We start from the raw sequence: 15399 nt of genomic DNA, 5'->3' as shown, positions 1-15399 counted from the left end.
ACTGCTGTCATCTCGGTGAAAAGCAGATGTATGTATGTATCTACACTACCTTGTAGACAAAATCATACATGCCAAAACGAGGCAATCCTGCAAAGATTCATTAGTAGCGACTGAGAGCCCTGCTGTCCGATCACTGATAGTAGAGCACACGCCAAGTCCACGAAAGACAAACACTGACAGACCGTGTAGAGACAGAATGAGCTACCTCATTTCGGTTGTTCTGTCAATGTTACGGAGCTGTCATCCCACAAATGTGAGCTTTAACTTTGTTTATTCCACACTAGCACTGATTAGCAAGGGTACAGGAAGTTCTTCATATTCCCCGACAGCCGCAAGGACAAGCCTTCAAAAGGTACGAATACAGTGATGTTGCTATGGGAACCAGAGTTGATCGTTCATTGATTTTCAGCAATTAAGAGTTGAACGAACTACAATGACTGAGACTAGCTGCTAGCAGTCCTGGTGCTCAACTGAAAGGCACTGCACTGTCGACATGTTAGCACTGCATCTAAATGAGCAAAAACACTCCTATTCACCAAGAAGCAGAGAAGCAGCGTTCACTCACCTTAGAAACAGTCAAGCACACTGTTCCTCTGGCCATTCAAAAGTTAAAAGGCAATGTAAACACTCTCAATATCTCAGGTTGCAGTTCGCTTGAGAGAGAGACGGTGGCTCCACTGGCAGTCAGGCACCCACACTCAGCCCGCTACAGCGCTGCAGCGAGAGAACATATGCCCGAAATATCGCGATATCACAACACTACGGACGGCGCTGGACTGACCAATCACACTCAAGAAATGTCGTCCAATAAGGAAGCGGAGGGCAAGACATCTTCGACATTATTGGTCAGTTTAATATGACTGACATCTTCGACCCCCAGAGTGTTTTATAGAGCTCAATCTTCCTATTTGTTTACAGAGACTCTGAGGGAACTGGAGTGTGTGAGATGTCAAAGAGTTTTGCCAAACCAAATACAGGAATACCGTAAAGCAAATATGAGCAAATGTGCGGACTTTACAACCAGGGTGATTGGGACACTTTTTGCCTTTGAGATGAATTGGAGATAATGTCACAGTCGATCTGAATTCACCCCATGTGTGCCAGGCCAGAGTGCATTGTTGTGTAATTGTCAGAAAAATCTGGATTTTTAAGGAACAGTTTATAGAACCTTTAGACAATATATGACAATTTATGTATCACTCTCTACAACGTCAAACAGTAATTGAAATTAGGCTATTAGCCATTTGCTTGACTACATTATCAAACAACTAATAATATGTTGCTAATGTTACACAAATAATTTTCCCGTTCACCATCTCAGAGTCAGACAGCTGCCTTCTGAAATGCTTAGAAATGCTTTGAACAACTTAGAACGTCAGTGGAGAAAGGCATATAGTTCATCATAACATCATAATTTACATAATTCACCTGAATTAACCAAAACATATTAAAAACACCAGATCGACATATAAACAACATTAAAACTTGGTTTTCACCACAGGGGGGTCTTTTTTTGCAGAGTTTGCATATGTGTTGTATTATATCGTATCATATAAGGCTTTTATGGCTCATTTAGTATGATATTGTGAGAATATGGAGCTTACACTTAAGGAGTAAAAAAATCATCTCCATTAAATTTGGTTCTGTTGTTTTTATTTATATGGCTAAACGTAAATGTAAATTCTGATATTTTGGTTGTAATTCAATGAGATTTTTTTCTAACATGACTATAGCAGTCCCACAATGCATATAAATATAATTTATCACTATATCTTCCAATAATGTCTTAGCAGAGCTCTGTAATTTTAATTGTGAGGGCAAAACATATAGCTATTGCAATGCAATACAGTAATGATCAAAGATGTACAAATAAAAAATCCTCAAAAGCATGTTGTATTAATATGAATTTTATAAAACATTACTGGATAATCACATAAAGTTTCTTCAGTCCAGTAAGTATTCATCTTGAAATTTAATAACAATATAAAGGTATTATGTTTACTTTATAAAATCAGTTACCACAATCTGAAGGTGGATATTTTTAGAATTAAAAGGTCTTTTACTTACTAAAAAAGTATGAACTTTAAATCAGAGGACAGAAGGCATATTGTGTGCAACAGGTTTTGATCATGTTGATAATTAAAAGGCTAGAATGTATTAAATATGACACATTATGCTTTATTGGGTTAAATTATGGAATCTCTTAAATAGCTTGTGGCTCTTAAACATAACTCCAAATCCATGAGGAGATTTAAGGTGTCAAATGTCTAGAGTGCTATCTGCTGAATATACTGCTGAAAAGTTTAATCAAGCAAAACACACACAAATACACACCGCTTTATATACTGGATGTCGCTACTTAGTTTGCTAAATCGGTTGCTTATTTGTTTTAATGCATTGATCAATGTAATGTTTTCTCTCAGTTTTCCCCTTACAAGATTTTATTGTATTATTATTTGTTTTTCTGCTCATTTTCTTTCCTTTTATTTTCTTTTTTTGTATGCATGTGAATGTCTGTGTACATGTCTTTAACCTTTCTCGGATGCTAAATAGCCTAAATAACCTTTCGCCCCACTTTGAGAGCATAATCTAGGCCTTGATGTGTTTCAAAGTGCCAAACTAAATTAAGGTGAAGACCTTAATGTTATGAAGCGATGAGAATACTTTTAGTGTGCCAAAAAACAAACAAAATAATGACTTTATTCAACAATATCTAGTGATGGGCTATTTCAAAACACTGCTTCATGAAGCTTTGAAACTTTACGAATCTTTTGTTTCGAATCAGTGGTTCGGAGCGCATATCAAACTGCCAAAGTCATGTGAACCACATAAATTTCGAAGCCTTTTTACCCACCTGTTTACGTCCACTTAAGCCATAGCCGACTGTATTCACGCGAGATAGGCTACTTCACACGATGCATTTTGACATCTGTGTGTGCGTGTATTCAGGCGCAAGCAGAATTGATCGCGCGCGCGAGCGCTTCTGTTGTGTCATTCAGCGCGATTCCGCCTATCCCGCCTTCATTAACCGCAAGTTAATCGATAAAGAACTGTGACTGAATTGTAATTTTGTGATACGACGAGCTTGGCTACCTTTCATTTGGCTGTAGGCTGAAATTATATTCAATCCGCCAAAGTGGCTAGTGGGAGTGGCTGTCTTACCCGCCACAGCGGAAATCTACCCGCATTTGGCGGCAGGGACTGCACAGGAATTTTGAGGGGCAGTTGCTCTGACCTAAAAAAAAAGGCCGCTTCAGGTCGTGACCGAATCACCACCTCAGGTGTGCATTATTTTTCTAATAATTCAACGGCCCGTCGTCAATTATTCCTTACTTGAATCACAGCTTAAATAGTGTTTTGACATCGACAACCCAAGTGCGTTTTACCTCAAACTTGCGTCTATTTGCTTCTCGGGTCGACATTAACACACTGACAAAATTATATTCAGAATAAAATAAAAAATAAAATATTTTTATACCACTTTTTAATGTGTGATTGAGTAAAGGTTTTCACGAGATACCAACCTTTCGCGAACTTGCTTCCAACACTCGTTCCCATGGAGGCGCGGTGTGCACGGAGAGGAGGGGCTGTGCGCGCGCGAGTATGTGAGAGAGACGCGTGAGTGAGAGACGCAGGGAAATTAAAGAGTGAACGTTTGCTCTATGAAAGACATTGACAAAGACGAAAACTAAGGACATTTAATCTATAATTTTATTTTATTTTAGTTAGTTTTGCCAAACACACATTACAGGTTTGGTTAGTTATCGTTTTTTTGTAATGCCTCCTTTTTATTTTTATTTCAGTTAACAACGATGTTTTTTCCCACCTAGTTTTCGTTTTTTCGTTCGTTTTCGTTAACGATTATAACCGTAGGCCTACTCACCTTTCCGACAACGTTAAGTCGTCTCACCCGACAACCGCGACAATCTCCTTCTAGTGCCGCTCATGCAGGCTCAGCTCAGGTGCCGGTCGTGTGCAACGCTGCAGCCACATAAAGCAGAGTTTGCCCTTCCCCTACTGACTTTCACTTTCGGACGGGTGCTCGAATATGGAAGTGAATGAGGCTTTGCGATTTTTTTTTTTTTTTTTTTTTTTTTTTTTTTTTAATCTAGGCCTGCGTGAAATTCTGCATCCATTGTACGATTTTTTTTATTTATTTTTTTCCACCTCGGAAGGGCAACGTGAGTCGAGAAGGGCATATGGGCAGTTGCCCAGGCAACCTGAGCAACCCCCCTGTGCACGTCCCTGTTTGGCGGGCTGGCGGGTGTTAATGTCAAGCCCTGTTCGTAAAGCTTCGAAGCTTTATGAAGCAATATTTTGAAATCGCCCATCACTAGATATTGTTGAATAAAGTCTTTATTTAGTTGGCACACAAAAAGTATTCTCATCGCTTCATAACATTAAGGTTGAACTACTGTAGTCACATGAACTGTTTTAAATTTTACTTTAGTACCTTTTAAAAGATGCTAAATAAATAACCTTTCACCCCACTTTGAGAGAATAATCTAGGCCTTGATGTGTTTCAAAGTGCCAAACTAAAATTAAGGTGAAGATATTGTGAATATCCCATACTATGACAATATTTATTACTTTTTAGGAACATTTCAAGTTCAAGACAATGTTCAACAAATAAGCAACATTTGTGGCAAGTTGGTTAACCCAGAAAATAAATCAACTTTATAATTTCTATGCTTCAAATCAGTATTTATTTTTTTGAAACTGCTGCCTCTGTGGATAGTTTGACCCAAGAGACCCATTATGAGAAACACTGACGTCTCTCTAAGAACATGTGCGTGTGGTGCAGATTACCACAGTGAGTCAGTTTGCAGAGTGAAGGAGCATGACAATGATCATGTACACTGTCACTGTACTGCACCACTACCCACGATCCTTCTGGAAGCAAACCTAATGACCAGCCCCATGACCCTCATGAGTTCCCCAGCAAAAGCATGTCAAGCTGCAGCAGAAATCACAAAATGGTTGTGATTATGCACCCACACACTGTTCCGGCACAGATTGCAGTAATGTTGAATTAACTACCTCCTTTAAAATATAAAATGCTAAACTTGAGAAACAAAAGGCATTAGAACAACTTTAAAAGCCTAATCTTCTGTCTTGACAGCTCTCTCTGGGAAGTGTGGGCGTCTTTTTTGTTTTTTTATGTTTTTGTTTGTTCAACTGTATTTGTTAAACATGATATCATCTTAGCTACTACAAATAAATGTGCTGAGCTATTGTACTATTTTTTTTTTTTACATTTTATTATTATAAAATAAAATATTAACTTTTATAATAATAAAAAATATATTTATAATTTTTTGAAATTTGTTTTTACTTTTATGAGCTATAGCAAAGATTGTTTTCTAGTCCATGGCTTCTACCTGTCAGTCATGCAGCTGCAAACTGGAATGTGTATTCTGAAATTTGATAGAAATTCTATGAAATCTGAATGTCAAAAACGGTCCTGAAGAAAGGGCAGTCTTGGGTCGGGAAATTGGTCCATTCAGTTCTTGAGTCACCACAGTCAGTGCAGTCCTCAGGGACTGCAGTTTCTTTGCTCCTCCACAGCTGCAAAAGAATTACAAGCGAGAAGGAAAAAGCAGTTTGGAAATGCTCAACACAAAGATGGCTGATGTTATCTCTCTCTCTGTCTCTCTCTTGTGTGTGTGTGTGTGTGTGCCGAGTTTTGTTCTTGAGGTATTTGTAGTTTCAGTAATTCAACAAAGAAGACTGAATGACAGAGATAAGATAGACCCTATATATTTATAGTCCACTTCAGCTTCTCTCAGAGAATGATGAGGCCCCTTTCGATGCTCCGATGTCCTTGTGTGATTATCTCCTTAATGGGGGGGGGGGGGGGGGGGGGCATTCAACTTAGAAAAAGAGATGGTTGTGGATAGAAATGATTGATAGTTATTGGCAATAAATCCAATACCATTCAAACATATCTAGAAGAGAATATGAGACATTTCTAGAATATTGTATATTTTAAAACTGCAATTCTCTCAATGGGATAGTCCACCCAAAATGAAATTCTGTCTAGGAAAATTGACATGTTCACCATTGATTCAAATATTATAAAAACAACTTTTTTATTATTGTAAATAGTTTTTCTTTATTTTTGTTTTACACAAAAACAAAATGAAAATAATGACTTTATTCAACAATTTCTTCTCTTCCATGTCAGTCTCGAATTTTCCCGCCATTTTGAATTTTCCGAAAAACCTACTTTTTCGAACTCCTCCTAGGCCGTTACTCCGATTATCATGAAAATTGAACCAGATCATCTTCAGACCATGCTTGCAAAAAGTTATCAAAAGCTTTTCAATAGATCCATCTGTTCTCAAAAACGGCACAAATGAATTTGACGAAATGCTCTCCAAATCGGACTTGAGGCTCTATCTCCACAACGCTTTATCGTATTCTGGCCAAACTTTGTACATGTCATGACAAGCATGACTTGAGGCAAAATGCTGTGTTTCGGCACAGTGCCACCAACTGGTCCGAAGATACGAAAAATGGTTATTTTGGCTAATAACTTCTAAATGTTTTGTCCAAAAATCATAAATGTGGTCACGTCAGATTCTGGGTATCATGCCGAGTCGAATGATAACCATTATTACCATAGCCATTTTGGCTGTCAGCCATTTTGAATTTTGTGCAAAAATGCTGTATTATATGAACGCATTAGCGTATCGTCACAAAACTCGGTATGGGTCATCAGCACAATGCCCTGAAGGTGCCTGAAAAGTTTCGCACCAGCGCCACCTAGTGGTAAAACCAAATATTCAAATGCTTAGTCATGTCCTTAAACTCCTGAATCCCTGCTGAATCCAACAATACCAAACATCCTAGGTTTTGACTTATGGTTTGTCCGTCATGTTGAATTTTGAGAAAAACCTGCTTTTTCGAACTCGTCCTAGACACTTCATTTGATTGTCATGAAAATCGAATCAGATCATCTTCAGTCCATTCTGGCAAAATGTTATCAAAAGCTTTTCAGTAAATCAAACCATTCTCAAATAACACGCAAATCAATTTAACTTAATCCCTCTAGCGCCACCAGCTGTCCAAATTTGCACTTCTGTTTATGCTAATAACTTTTGAACCGTAAGGGCTAGAAACAAAATTCTTTTGTCCTGATTCCTTGGCTCATGACGATTTGAATGCACCCTATGACGTCATTTTCCGTCATTGATTTTTCCGAAAAACCTACTTTTTCAAACTCCTCCTAGGCTGTTGCTCTAATTATCATGAAAATTGAACCAGATCATCTTCAGACCATGACTGCAAAATGTTCTCAAAAGCTTTTAGATAGATCAATCCGTTCTCGAATAGGGCACAAATAAAGTCGACCAAAAGGTCGCAAAATCAGACTTGAGGCTCTATCTCCAAAACGATTTATTGTATTCTGACCAAACTTCGTACATGTCATCACAAGCATGACTTGAGGCAACATGCAGTGTTTCGGCACAGTGCCTCCTACTGGTCTGGAGATACGAAAAATGGCTATTTTGGCTAATAACTTCTAAATGGTTTGTCCAAAAATCATAAATGTGGTCACGTCAGATTCGGGGCATCATGCCGAGTCGAATGATAACCATTATTACCATATCAGTCATTTTGGCCGTCGGCCATTTTGAATTTTGTGCTAAAATGCTGTATTTTATGAACGCATTAGCGTATCGCCACAAAACTTGGTATGGGTCATCAGCACAATGCCCTGAAGGTGCCTGAGAACCAGCGCCACCTAGTGGTAAAATCAAATATTCAAATGCTTATCATTTTGAGTGTGGTCGACTTATTTTCAAAAGAGTCATGTCCTTAGACTCCTGAATCCCTGCTGAGTCCAAAGATACCAAACATGCTAGGTTTCGACTTATGGTTTGTCCGCCATGTTGAATTTTGCGAAAAACATACTTTTTCGAACTAGTCCTAGACGCTTTGTTTGATTGTCATGAAAATCAAATCAGATCATCTTCAGTCCATTCTGGCAAAATGTTATCCAAAGCTTTCTGATAAACTCAACCATTCTCAAATAACACGCAAATCAATTTAACGTAGAGCACCCACTTTGGACTCATGGCTGTATCTCTGCAATGCTTTATTATATTCAGACTAAACTTCATACATATCATCCCAACCAAGACCAGAGCCTATATGCTGAGTTTCAGAGCAACGCCACCTACTGGTTTGATTATACAAAAAATGGCTATTTTTGCTTGTAGCTTCAAATAGGTTTGTCCTAAAATCATAACTTTGGTCTTGTTAGATTCGGGGCATCATGCCAAGTCGAATGATATCCAATTTTCCCATATCAGCCATTTTGGCTGTCGGCCATTTTGAATTTTGTGCAAAAATGCTGTATTTTATGAACGCATTAGCGTTTCATTACCAAACTCGGTATGGGTCATCAGCACAAGCCCCTGAAGGAGCCTGAGAAGTTTCAAACCAGCGCCACCTAGTGTTTTTTTTTTTTTCATATGCTTATAACTTTTGATCTAGTTGACTTATTTTCACGGGAGTCATATCCTTAGCGAGTGTCATTGTTACCTCACTCTGACCATACCACATTAATTTGGTCACAGCACCACCTATTGGTCAAAAGTGATAAACCAGTAAATCTTTATAATTGACTGTATATATCATTTTTCAGCTCTTTTGCCTAAAATGATCTTAATAGGTCTTTAATTGCACACTGTTGCAGTTGGTCCAATGTTCCGAGCCATGTTGGCTGGCTTGTTGTGCCGCTTTTTGCTTGGCCCCGTAATTGCTGCTTGCAGCTATATTTTTTGTTTTGTTTTTGCACACAAGTATTCTCATTGCGTCATAAAATCAAGGTTGAACCACTGCTGTCACATGGACTATTTTAACAATGTCTTTAATACCTTTCTGGGCCTTGACAGTAGTAATTAAACTGCTGTCTGAAGAAGAAAGAAGGTCTTACGGGTGTGGAACGATATGAGGGTAAGTAATAAATGACAGAAATGCACATTTTTGGGTGAACCAATACTGTAACATCAAGCAAGCTAGTCTGGAGTTTATGTAAAATAGCATAGTGAAAATGCTACCAAAATTCAAGATATAAATTTCCCTTGTATGGGTTCTTGTATTGTGTTTATAACGTAATATATTTAAGCAATATCACACAAGCAAAAGTAATATTTTTTTCAAATATCAGCAAGACTATAAATTTGATATTCATTTTACATCAGATTAAAAAACCACAAGTTGATTATGTGAACTGACAATTTGTAGACACAACATTGTCAATTTTCACTGTTTTTGCCAAAGAAAATAGTTCCAAACAAAGCAGAAAAGTTGTCTCCTAGCAACACAATTAGCCAAATCCAGCTCTCACGCATTATTTTGTTTTCTTTCTGAATGCATTTGTAACTCTGCACATAAGATCCTTTCAGATGTTACAGAGCTCAGTTTCAGAGTTTGAAACATCCTGTTGGTCTGCAGAGTGTGAGGGAGGCTGACAGCTGATTGATTTCAGGGTTCAGTTGCTGTGTGTGCTTGCTGCAATCCTTTGTTGTCTTTTATTGTCGTTGACCTCCAAGCATATAAAAGATTCATGCAGACTGCTTACTGTGTTTGTTAATGTACTTCAACGCGCCGCATCACCAAGCCAGAGAGCATCAGCAGCCCCTTCATAAATATTTACTACGCCTGGCCTCTTCTTCCTTCTGCTTTCCTCTTCTCTGTATTTCTTTGCTTATTGCTGTCACACTCTTTCTGAGATCTCGCTGTAGTGAAAAGGCCAAAGTGACACAGGCTGACAACATGGCAATCTGAAAGGATGTAATAATGACAGAACGGAAAGAATGTCAGCTTATTTTATTGTTGGATATTTCTCATAATACATAGGTTAGACGTTTGATCAGTTGCAAATACACACTTAATTACACCCAGCATGCTTATTTGTCAATGAGAAATAAATACACACACACACACACACACACACACACACACACACACACACACACATACACAAACACACACCCCGTTTACAAAACTCCTAAAGGAAAGTAAGCAGGTAAAACAGCTGTGGGTCACTGCATGAGACATGCTTGCTGAACTCTATAGGCAACCTGTCACATCTGCTTAAACAAGACTATCATCGCCATGACACCAGCAACAACAGACCAAGCACTCATGGCAATGTTCTTTTTGTCATCAAATCCACTACTGGTGGTATTGAAGCATGTCATTCAGTGGATGTTGACAGATATTCAAACTTATAGCATAATTCACAGTACAGTTTATGTATGTCTCACCACAGTTTTTTTTGAATTGCTAATATCCTTTTGTCCAATCTGTAGCCACATTTTCAAAACTCTAAACACAATTAGCACAACATCCGTCCTTTGTGACCATACCATTACGTTTTTTTTTTCAATTGCTAACAAGCGTTTACCAATAGCTAATTAGAGTACTTTTTCTAAACTCTTAAAGGGTTAGTTCACCCAAAAATGAAAATTCTGTCATCAATACTCACCCTCATATCGTTCTAAACCTGTAAGACCTTCGTTCATCTTTGGAACACAAATAAAGAGATTTTTGATAAAATCCGATGGCTCAGTGAGGCCTACATTGACAGCAAGATAATTTACACTTTCAAATGCCCAGAAAGGTACTAAAGTTAAATTTAAAACAGTTCATGTGACTACAGTGGTTCAACCTTAATGTTATGAAGCGACGAGAATACTTTTTGTGTGCCAAAAAACCAAAATAATGACTTCATTCAACAATATCTAGTGATGGGCGATTTCAAAACACTGCTTCATGAAGCTTTGAAACTTTACAAATCTTTTGTTTAGATTCAGTGGTTCAGATCGCATATCAAACTGCCAAAGTCACGTGAACCATTGAAATTTCGAAATTTCCACTGATTCGAAACAAAACATTCGTAAAGCTTCGAAGCTTTATGAAGCAGTATTTTGAAATCGCCCATCACTAGATATTGTTGAATAAAGTCATTATTTAGTTTTTCATAACATTCATAACGCTTCATAACATTAAGGTTGAACCACTGTAGTCACATGAACTGTTTTAAATTGAACTTTAGTACCTTTCTGGGTGTATTGAAAATGTAAATTATCTTGCTGTCAATGGAGGCCTCACTGAGCCATCAGATTTCATCAAAAATATCTTAATTTGTGTTCTGAAGATGAACGAAGGTCTTACGCGTGTGGAATGACATGAGGGTAATTAATGACAGAAATTTCATTTTTGGGTGAACTAACCCTTTAACACAGCAACACACCTACATCACACAATTAGCCAAATAGTTAATTTTCTGCCCAAAACCACATTTTGTTAAATAAATACAAACTCTACATTTCAAAATGCTAAAAACATTTTTCTACATATACTAAACACAGTAAACCCGACTCAAAATTGAATCAGGAAAAACACTAGCACTAATTTTCTATCCAACATGAATATTTGTAAAGCTTTGCTAACATTGCTAACATCCTTTTGTCCAATCACAACTCTAAACACAATTAGCACAACATCCATCTGTTGTGACCATACACAATTCATGTAGTTTTTACACAATATGCAGTCAATTAACACGTTTCCAAAATTCTTAAATTTTCTTTTCATACAAGCTTACCCAATACCAAAAACATGAACAAAAACAAAAACTTATTTACAAATGCTTAAACAACATAAAACAAAAAAGGAAAATTAACGTCGAAAATGGGTTCATGGATACTGCTGGGTTCGAAAATTCGACCCAGCAGTATTCATGAAATAAACACGTTTTAGATCACCAGATACAAATACTTCTTTGATACACAATTTTAGTGGTTTTACCATGAATACAAACAGGTTACCATGATACAGTAGCACCAAAAGCAATTAACTCTCTGCTTTACTATATAAAACACCTGTTCACTGCTTCACTGACATACACTCATTGCGACCTGCTTAACAGATGCATAATTTTATGGTAAGTTAGACCATAGCCTGAACTGCCTGAACTGCAGCCGATGACAAACAAAAACAATTATAGTGAAATAACTAACTACCACCAATTATCTATCCCTCCAAACATTTCATCACACCTTTAGCCTATTCAGTAGAGCTGCATTCTTTGTGGCATGGGGAGTTTGTGTGTCAATCCAATCAAAATGTGACTTTGTGAAACAGACTGTCCTTAACTAAAATGTTGCTAATATATATGCACATGCCAATTGTGATTTTTTTTTTTTTAAATAGTCTATTCTATTTCACATTCGTCTTGACTGAGGGGGTAGGACAGTCTGGGTAGCACCGGCCATGCCTGAAGCATTGTCGCTTATATGGTGAATTCAGATTTTTGCCTATACTGTAGCTTACAACAGGATAATTTTAACAGTGAATATAAACATTTTATCAATTCAAACCCCTTCTATAAAACAGAAATGTATCCAAGGCTGTCTGCAATATGCCACACTGGTGCAAAATGCATCCTCACCCTCTTTCTTAGAGTCACTCTGTATGTGGCTGTTTATATCTGCTGCATGTTAAGAAGATGTGCCTCCTCTCCTGGGTGACACACAGAAGGGTTGTGAGAGAAAAAGAGAGGTTTGGGCGTGAGGGAGCTTGCGAAGATGTGGCAACGGGACCGCTACTGCTCATCAAATCTCCATCTTTCTCTCATCCCTCCCCCTACATGCACATCCTCATTAAATCCTCTCCTCAGTGTCTATATGTCTGACAGCCAGGCATTGTACTTTCTTACTCTCATCATGAGCTCCCTTCCCAAGACTTTTCACAAATCCATCTATTATATTTCTCCGTCTGCCAGATCTCTGTTTCTTTCTTCTTTCTGCATCTCAAAGACTGTCTCCTAGTGCAGGGTACGATGAGCGACAAATTCTCTGCTCATATATACAACATGCAAATGCACTAGTTTGTCTCTAAAGTGTCACAGAACCTCTAAGGTGGGTGGAACAAACAGCTGTGTTTGTCTGTAACCCACAGAGCTATCCATTTAACATTTTGTGGTAAGAAAATGTTGTATTTATTTACAATATTAGCTGTGGAATATTACTGGAATGTTAATAGCCCAATAACCTGCCTATTGTGTCTATTTTCAGTTTTTATAAGAAAACATATGGCGGTGAAAACATACAGTAGGAGAGCTTCATGAAACAATCCACAACAATATATTTCCCATGAATATTTAAAATAGCCAAGCTATAGATTAAAACTTGCATCACAATCTGCCAATGTCACAGTTGATCACTTTTATGGCTCATTATTTCTTTCTAAAGAAGCAAACGTGAGGTTCTTGCTCAATGAATTATAACAGACATATTGCAAATAAACCACATTGAAAACAATGTAAAGCAAATGAGAATCAATTTAGTCATGTAGATCTTATTCTACACTTTATTTCTTACTCATACTAACATAGGGCTTACTATCACAAAATGCCAGGAACTTAAAGAAACGTCAGGAAAAAACAAAACATGTAAATTGGTTAACTGTACTGTAAGTTGTTTTACATGTAGTGAAAATGTTTATTTTAAAAAGCAATACAAGTAATTTTACTGTAAAGTACACTCTTAAGACAAATGGCTCTAAACAGTCCCTGTACTTGTAACAATTGCAGCTTTTTGCAAAAGCTTTTTTCGCAAAAGCTTTTTGATGATAAATCGAAGAATTTTTATAAGGTTCCATAAAGAACCATTCTCTAAAAATTGCTATATAGAACCTTAATGGCATTGGAACCTTTTTAATAATAGTTTTGTTTTTATTAATATTGTATAATGAATTGTGTTTCTGTGATTAATTAAATTACACTTAACAGTAAAATTCATAAATTTACATACTGAATCCCAAATTAATGTAGAATCAACATAAAGGTTGTTTGTTTTTTAGTAAATAGCTACTATAAAGGCTATATACAGGGATGCACATAAACGATGTGCACCAGAAAACATGGAGGGAATCGCTTTTGAGTACCAACATTTTTGAGGTCCGGTTCACAGGGACACATTTACTTACTGGAGCAGGATTTTTCTCCATTTCTAAGATAGCAATAATGATGATTAATGTGTTCTTTAATTATTAGGTGTGCACCGGATCGCAGTTAATCCGTGATCCGTACGGATAAGGTCCAATAGTTCGGCACGCATGTGGTTCGCGGATTAACTGCTAAATTTAACCATCATAGAGTGAAAATTTATCATTTGGACGTGTTTTGTCTCGCCAATCAGCGCTCGAACACCGAATTAATTCTTCTTTCGTGTTTACTTAAGATTGAACGGACACATACACACAAAATTGTTGAAATACCTGTCTCGGCAAGTATTCTCTCGGTTATGTCATAAGTGAACAGTTGAGAAAGAAACTGGATGTGTGTACTTTGCTTCTTAAAGTGACAGCAGCCTAATATTCTTACTGTTGTCTGTGTCTTTTTTAGAGGGTTTCATTGCTATGGTAACTTATGCTAGACGGATACACTATTCTGGGTTAGAGATCACAAACCAAAACTGGACCAATCAGCTGTGAGTAAAGTGACATGTATCTGATGCAATAAAGCCACTCCCCCGTATCTCTCGCTCCAAATTAAAGCAGTTTATAGTGAAAACATTTTAGAGACAAAATTGCTCAACGTTTGCTGTTAATTATTCATTATATTTATATTAAATAAATTAAAACTATGAATAATTTATATGACAAATTCATATAATTAGGCCTATTATATTAATTGACAATATTAAACTTTGCTTTTAAATTAAAATAAATATAATACATGCATAATATATAAAGCTTTTAAACAGATTAGGCTTACATGTATTCTTTTGAGCTCTTTGTGAAACTATATTAATTATTTGGTCAATTTGTTTGATTCACATGCATTGATATAGTCAGATATTTTCTTTCAGTTGCCTTCTTAAACTTTCACTGCAGCAGTGTTTATTCCTGCTTTGTAAATGCGTTTAATTTCATATTTTTCACAACGATCTCTTAATCTTCGGAAGAGACGCTTCACAAACTCTGGATTAAACCTGAGTTGACAGAGAAAGTTTATACCGAGCGCTGTGCAACAGTTGATCCTGATCTAAACCAGGTTGGATTTATCTGGATTTGTCAACTCCAAACCACCTCTGAAACTCAGAGTTTGTTCAACTAGCTTCATGCAACAGGACACTGGTGTTCCTTTGAGAACCAGACCAAAGAAAGTTATGTGCACCCCTGGCTATGTAGTCAATTACAATATCTTAGTTAAATTGATTTTCTTTTATTGATTTCTTTGATCAAATGGAGGATAAAATTGATAATTATAGCTGTGTCAGGGTTGGTGGCTGTAGTTAAGTGCACGACAAAGGAGATCTATTCAGGAGACTTTTATTATAACAATCAAAACTAAACTGGAATCAATGAGGAGAA

General features: G+C 37.1%; 1 protein-coding gene across 2 annotated transcripts in view; it reads right to left on the bottom strand.

Moving 5' to 3' along the window:
* Positions 1 to 748, bottom strand: part of glceb (glucuronic acid epimerase b) — a 55285-nt gene extending 54537 nt beyond the window's left edge. For both annotated transcript variants that reach the window (XM_048184467.1, XM_048184466.1), the window contains exon 1: positions 566 to 748. The gene's annotated coding sequence lies outside the window, so the exon portion shown is untranslated. The remainder of the gene's footprint in view (positions 1 to 565) is intronic.
* Positions 749 to 15399: the final 14651 nt, after the last annotated feature.

Source organism: Megalobrama amblycephala, linkage group LG3, assembly GCF_018812025.1.
Source record: "Megalobrama amblycephala isolate DHTTF-2021 linkage group LG3, ASM1881202v1, whole genome shotgun sequence".
Taxonomy (NCBI): domain Eukaryota; kingdom Metazoa; phylum Chordata; class Actinopteri; order Cypriniformes; family Xenocyprididae; genus Megalobrama; species Megalobrama amblycephala.
Note: the sequence above shows the minus strand (reverse complement) of the source record. Positions and strands in the feature narration are given on the sequence as shown.